This window comes from Simochromis diagramma, unplaced genomic scaffold, assembly GCF_900408965.1.
Source record: "Simochromis diagramma unplaced genomic scaffold, fSimDia1.1 OVJJ01000026.1, whole genome shotgun sequence".
NCBI classification, from domain to species: domain Eukaryota; kingdom Metazoa; phylum Chordata; class Actinopteri; order Cichliformes; family Cichlidae; genus Simochromis; species Simochromis diagramma.
In genome coordinates this window covers 560,766-568,330 of record NW_024386985.1, presented here as the reverse complement: position 1 = coordinate 568,330, position 7,565 = coordinate 560,766, and the positions used below count along the sequence as shown (strand labels likewise).

Here is a 7,565-nt window from a genome sequence, read left to right as displayed (position 1 = left end):
ACTTGTGTCTTGCTTTGCAGTGTAATTATATTGTCCTCAACGTTCCAGCGGATAGGTTTGTAGCTTGAACCTATCAGCTGCCTCAAAACTGTTTTGCATGCTCCTGTGTCGCATACTGTTGTTGGAGCGACAGTTGAGGCTCATCAGCGTCGTGTTTCTGGCACAGGTTGTGTTATTCACACCTGTTTGCGCGATCCGAACCCTTATCGTAAGGGGAGCTACCAGTCCCTCTGCGGACGAGCTACTTTCTATTTTAAATTCCCTGAATTTAAAATACTCTCTAGACCCAGTCTAGACCCAGCTGGGGAGCTACCCAGAGCTCTACAAACAAACAAACAAAACGGTATATAAAATCAAAACAGATAAAATCAGAACAGTAGATAAAATCAGTAGTTAATGTAAGTTTTGAAATTTAAGCTTAAAAGTGTGGATTTGGTGCTTTATTCAAATGCAGCTGAGAATAGGTGAGTCTTCAACCTGGATTTAAATAAACTGAGTGTTTCAGCTGATCTGAGGCTTTCTGGGAGTTTGTTCCAGATATATGGAGCATAAAAGCTGAATGCAGCTTCTCCGTGTCTGTAAGGAAAGATGAATCTGATCCCATTTCTGACTGTCTCTACTGTTTCAACATTTTACTGAAGTTTGCTCAACTGTAATTGTATATATTTATTCCAGCTCTCGTAGGGCAAAGGAATGACTCAGACTTGTGAAATGTTCTTTGATTAGATGCACAACATGAAGTTCACAATTTTCTTACAAATAAAACTATAATGACAAACATGAACAGCTATGCTTATTTCTGAGACATGAGTTTTGTGTGCATTTTTATGCTGAAACTGTAATGGTGAACCTGAGGTGATGGTCAACAGAAGGCAAATATACGTAAATATAAAACAATATTGAAGTAATGTCTTTACCCTCTGCAGCGTGTGGACGCTTTGCACACAATCACCTTATTTACTGTAGTAAACATGCACCGCTAGCTCACGTGACTGACTGTCTCCATGGTTACATCGTATATTATTAGCTATGTAAACCGCTTCCAAAGATACCGCCATAGCTCTCTTCACCTGTAATACTTTCACGCTTTGCAAATCATTTCACGTTTTTGATAGTTATGAAGACATAATATGTCTTTAAGGTCATGGTAGGCTGTTGCTGTGGACTTGGGTGGACCGCGTCCGATTCCTGTTATTAGCTGTCCACCGTAGGAAGGCTGCGTTCCTTTTACAAGTAGTAGTCTGCTGTAAATCGAACTCAAACCCCGCTTTGTTTGGTAATTAAAGACATTTTATAGCCGTTCATGACACACGCGCACACACACACACACACACATAAAGCACTTTGCCTCACCATGACAATGCAACTTTACTAAAACCTTTAAAGTATCTGATATAAGATAGAAAAATGAAGCAACCAGAGATTTAATGATGGAGACTCTGGGTTCTGTAGTTCATGTTTTACAGTCCTGAATGACTCACTGCACATCCATATAATTTACTGAAGAGGAGTTTAGAATGCACTTTGAATTTAGACTGTTGCTGTTTAATTTTTTACATTGTTACTGTGTTATGTCATGAATAAGGTTCACCTGCTGGAGGTTTGATAGATCAGCTGGACAATACAGTCAAAGAGAAACTTCATTCATCATATGCAAGAATCCTAGTTGGATTTTTGTTTTCACTCATATTTTTTTAACCAAATATTAAAAACAACTGTGACAGACTGGATACCTGGTCAGGGTGTACATTACCTTTCACTCAAGCATCCCAGGGCAGAGCCCCACGCCACCATGAGCCTGGGTGAATATGTGGTTATAATATAAAATTGTACTGCATATGAATATTTCATGAATTATAATACAAATTCCTAGGCGTTTGTTATATCCAGGAAGAGTAATATTGATTACATATGTCTGAATTGCTAACCCTAGTTCAACAAACCACAATGCCCTGGACTGTCAGTATTATTACATGCTGTGAACATAAGTAGCTTTGATCAGTTTATGTTGTAAAAGAGAAGGAATATTGAAAGAAATATCAACATTGTGATATAATTTCTTCCAAACTGACCAGAAACATGCTTGTCAGACTCTCACAGCAAAGGATCAGACTCACTGTGCATGACAGCTCAGGCCAATGATGTCTGTTAGATTGTCAGTTGTTTAGTGCTGCTGTACAGTTAGGGTCACCGTCTCTATTTCAGAATAATTAATATGCGGAAAACACTAAAAGTTGATCGTCTTCCAATATTCTAGCATAATTAAAAAAAACTTTGACTTTGTAAGTACATATTGTTACAGTCCTAATGCCAGTATGATTTTTCATAATGCCTGCTTTGAAATACTGAACTTTAAAATTTACCTGATGAAAGATCATTTACAGTGGCACTCTGTCAGGATAATTCTGACTATAAGATCACTGTATTAATCTGAATCCTTCTGCAATGTGCTGTGAATGAATGCTGATGCAACTCACTGTGGGAAAGCTGTTAATAAAATGAATCTGTGACACATGCAACACATTCACAGAGGAAGAGGACACAAAGGGAGGACACGCAGAGGCTGTGTTGAAGTCAGAAATCCAAATCTTTATTAAAAAACAGGCGGCGGTTACAAACAGGAAGACAAGCAGTCCATCAAACAGTCTACAGGGTCAAACATACAGAGAATTCAAACAGCAGTAAAAAATAACTGGACACTGAAAAACTTAAAGCAATGTGTGACGCAATAAAAGGAGGCAGCACAGTATACTCAGTGAATTATCATCAATTACAAAAGAGAAAAACAATGATTTCTAAGGATTATTTTCTTAATTGCATTTAGAGTGTGGCTGGTAAAGATGGAAACATACAGAATGTAAACTGTGTGAGTTTGGTGAACTTTGTTAGTAGGAAATGAGGTAAAAAAACAAACAAACAAAAAAAACAAAAAAACCCAAAACAGACAAAACACAGAAAGAAGCTCTCAGTATTCATTAGAAAGTATCTAAACATTCTGGTCATGGATTTTTTATAGTCTTAGTTCTGCCTGCTGTCATCATTATTATCATCATGATCAATGGCGAGGTCCTGAGGTGGGCGGGACTGTCTCTGGTGATGTCACCATGAAGAAACAGTGTCTGGCACGTGTTGGTGAAACATCCCAGTATACTGGTGTATTTTCCTCTCCAGCTGTTTGACATTTGACACTTCAACATTAAGGGGAAGAAGAAGAAACAGTGTTAGGTCAGGTGACCACATGGTTTCTAAAGTAACTGACAGGAAGTAACCAGGCCGTTAGAAATGGATGGCATGTGTTTAGAGTTACTGTAGTTAGGTAATTCTACTTACCAAAAGCAGAAGCACACAGATGAACAAGGATCAGATGCTGAATGTTGCAGGAACATGCTTATGTGTGGTGGTCATTCAATGCTGCTCCGGCAGGTTAGACAGTCCAAGACTGATATCCTGCCCATCTGAGAGTTTGAAAACACACATGCAAAGATTTATTTTGTGTTACAGTCAAAGTTGGATGTTCATTTTTGTCCTTTAAAAATGTTTGTGTATTTGAAAGCACTAACATTTAAGGATGACTTGGATCGTCTCCTTTAAAGGGGAGACAAGTGTATCCACTGATCTACGTCACTTTACCTGGATGATGACTCCTCTCCCCCTCACTCAGAAACACTCCTAATATAACCAAGCAAATAAATAATACTGAAGATTTACTCACATTACAAAAACATCTCCCTTTGATTCCGTTTCTCCATTCCTGCTGAACATCTGCAACAAATATCCCAGTAACCTCTGCAGAGGTTAGACAAAGCAGAGAAAATATGTGTCAGTTGATTTCCTCAAGAAAAACATATCTGTAAGCATAAAACAAATATACATGTCATAACACGTCACTGGACAAACCTCGGTCAGTTGATTTCCTCTGTGCAGTGCAGACGAGCATCAGTCAGCAAGTCAAGGTGGTGAGATGGACTGGTGTCCTTTGTGACTCTGCTAGTTCTTCTGAGGAAACACCACCGTCTTTCCACACCGTCACCATCTGTGAGCACAAACTGCTGCTCTGCTCTGCCAGCATGTAGGAAATCAGATATCACACACACAACGGTGAAGAAACATTAGAGCTCAACTTTGGATACTTTAGATCTAAACAGATCAAAGTAGCTCTTAGTTTCAGCAATCAGTGAACAGACAAACAATGATACCATACTGATTCTGTATGAATACAATATCGGATTTTCAATACAGGTGTCAAATTAATGTATTAGTTTGCTAAATTAGTATATATTTTTATTTTTTTTTCTAGGGGTGCAACGATACACAAAATTCACGGTTCGGTTCGATATTTTGGTGTCACGGTTCGATATTTTTTTCGATACAAAAAAAAATGTTCATGCCTTTTTAATTTGTCATTTATTAAATTTCACAGCACATTCTGCACCAAATCTCTGTGCGTTCATCATTTGTTTGAAGCCAGCTCACCTCCTGCAACTACTTTTCCGAGAGTACGTGCTTCTTTTGTGGTTCGGACTCCTGACATTTCTTTGGAGGTGGGGGAACATCACAGTAATTGCTTAAAGGAGCTTCTTTGGCATCTTTAAGAGTTCTAAACAAATGTCTGTCCTCCTCCTGAAAATCTTATGTACGCAAACACGCGTTGCAACTTCTTATCTTGTGCGCATTTTTTATTTTGACAGCGAATGCGCATCTGCGGACCACTTATGTGCAGCCCTGGTTACACACGCATTCACATAACGCTCAGCGATTCTCTGCGCGATCAACCTCTCACATGTTTAAGCTTGCTGCGGGAGATTTCACTTGTCATGTTTGCATAGTAAGCTAACGATTGATAAGACGATGTCAGAGGAATTGGTGCACAAATTATCATCACTCACCAATCAGTACTGTCGCTCTCTATACACAGTTCGCGCGATTGCAAAGTGAAAGCAAAAAACAAGCGCAAATTCAAACGCGATTTCAATATGTCACATATTGACAGTGGCTCACCGATGCCAATGACATAACTACCCAGCTACATTTCCGAAAGAATGCAAAAGCATTGACATATATTTTTCCTTCCTACGATAGCCCGACGGGCAGGGCAGAGATAGATTTTGGTAGCCCGACTGGAAAAATCGCTAGCCCCGGGACGTCAGGCTAGCGATTTTGCAAGCCCTGTTTCTGATTGAGGAATCACTCATCTTTGGAAAAGAGAGTTTATTACAGAGAAATGGCTCTTTCCAAACTAAAGGCTATACTATACGCTTCTGGGCTATATTCTCAGCAGCATATTAAACACATTAAACATATCAAGTCCCCATAAGGAGAATCATGTGCTAATGGCTGTCAAAAAGTGACTCGGGTAAAGTTTGTAGCATGCATGCTTGTTGTTTTTGTCTGCTTCCACTTGTCTTTGCAATAGGATGATATCCGCGTAAATGTGCAGTCATATTCGTTGTGTTCTAGTGCTGTCAATGTAAATCTCGTTGAAATGACGTTAACGCCACAACATGGCAAATTTGGTGATCTCCACGGTGATCTCCGCAGATCACCCCGTGTGTGGGGCTGGACGGCCAACACGTTAACGAGCTAACTGGGCTAACACACTATGGTAAATGGCCTGTATTTATATAGCGCTTTACTAGTCCCTAAGGACCCCAAAGCGCTTTACATATCCATTCATCCACCCATTCACACACTGGTGATGGCAAGCTACATTGTAGCCACAGCCACCCTGGGGCGCACTGACAGAGGGGAGGCTGCCGGACACTGGCGCCACCGGGCCCTCTGACCACCACCAGTAGGCAACGGGTGAAGTATCTTGCCCAAGGACACAACGACCGAGACTGTCCAAGCCGGGGCTCGAACCGGCAACCTTCCGATTACAAGGCGAACTCCCAACTCTTGAGCCACGATCGCCACACTAGCTCCCACCCATGTAATTGAGCATTGCGTGGCACATCCAACATACCGTTTTACTTTAGTCCATGACACGCTTACCTTCAGGGTCATACGTCACATGAAAACCAAAATAGTTCCAAACGCCAGATCTGAATGAGGGTGGGGGAGGTTCAATTTGCCATGTTGCAAGGAGAGCTTAACTTCTGTCTTGCTAGCTTGCCCTGCGCTCAGTGAATCTGCGTTCGACTACTCCGCCTAGGCTGCACTGTCGAGCGCAGATCCACTGAGGGCTCAACACAGACAGCATCGTCAGAAGGAAAGTTGATAAAATAAATTAAAAATTTTGTATTGTTCGATACATATACACAAGCGCGACACCTTAAGAAGCTGGGAAAAATCCAAAGCACTTGGACGACGAACTGCAAAATATTCATTAAACTAAACGGATCACCAGAGGAAGCCAAAGTTCTGACCATTAAAAATATGGCGGATCTCGAAAAATATCAGTGAGCAACACGATCTGGACGGCAAACAAGGTAACAGACAACCACACACTCACTTATGACACAAACTGGAAGGAAGAACTCAGATACATCTGGAAGAATCAGCTGCATCAGTCAGACAGTTGCAGAATATGATCAATTGGAACTGAAAACATTTAACTATATGGATCACAATACACATGACTTGGAATATGAAATAGATCCAGACAACAACTTTTTCTCATCTAACAATAACAATTGCTGCTACTATACAAATAAAGACTACAATCAGAAGATTAAAACTGAGAATAAATTATCAATTATCCACTTTAACTGTAGAAGTCTCTATACTAATTTTAGTCATATCAAAGAATATCTTAACCAGTTTTCACATCCATTTAGTGTCATTGCCTTATCAGAAACTTGGATCAATATGGAAAAAGGAACAGACTTTGAACTGGAGGGTTATGAATTCACATTTATAACTAGGCGAAACAAAGGAGGAGGAGGAGTGGCCTTGTATGTGGACAAATCCTTGAAATTTAATGTGGTGGAAAAGATGACGATGGTGATTGATAATGTACTAGAATGTATTACAGTTGAAATTTGTAAAGAAAAAGTAAAAATGTAATCATTAGCTGTATATACAGAGCTCCAGGTAGTAGTATTGAGACATTTAAAGACTGGATAGAAGAAACATTTATTGAAATAGCTCGCAAAAAAGTTTTCATTGTGGAGACTTCAATATTGATTTGCTAAACCCAAATAAACATAAAACCACTGAGGAATTTATAAACACAATGCACTGTATGAACCTATTCCCTAAAATTACTAGACCTACCAGGATTACATCACATTGTGCAACTCTCATAGACAACATTTTTACAAATGACATTGAAAATAAGACTGTAAGTGGACTCCTGATTAACGACATAAGTGACCATCTTCCAATTTTTACAATCTATGATAGGAATTACAAGATCAATAAAATGGACAGTAAAAAAGAGTACAGACGAGTAAGAACAGAAGAAAGAATGAATGCATTTAAAAAAGATTTATTGAAGGAAAACTGGGGTGAAGTATATCAGGAACAGGACGTTAATAGTGCTTATAATAAATTCCTCAGAATATTTACATTACTGTACAATACCAACTGTCCAATAAAGCAATATAGTAGGAAACAGAAATATA

At 39.4% G+C, this 7,565-nt stretch overlaps 1 long non-coding RNA gene across 2 annotated transcripts; it reads right to left on the bottom strand.

Moving 5' to 3' along the window:
- Window positions 1-2,568: 2,568 nt before the first annotated feature.
- On the bottom strand, window positions 2,569-4,081 carry LOC120738632. 2 transcript variants are annotated; one of them, XR_005697032.1, is made up of 3 exons: window positions 3,898-4,081; window positions 3,331-3,669; window positions 2,569-3,188 (listed from the first exon to the last, which is right to left on the bottom strand). It is a non-coding gene; the product is annotated as an uncharacterized LOC120738632 (long non-coding RNA). The 2 variants fall into 2 exon arrangements; XR_005697031.1 differs by having other exon boundaries at window positions 2,569-3,669; window positions 3,898-4,069.
- Window positions 4,082-7,565: the final 3,484 nt, after the last annotated feature.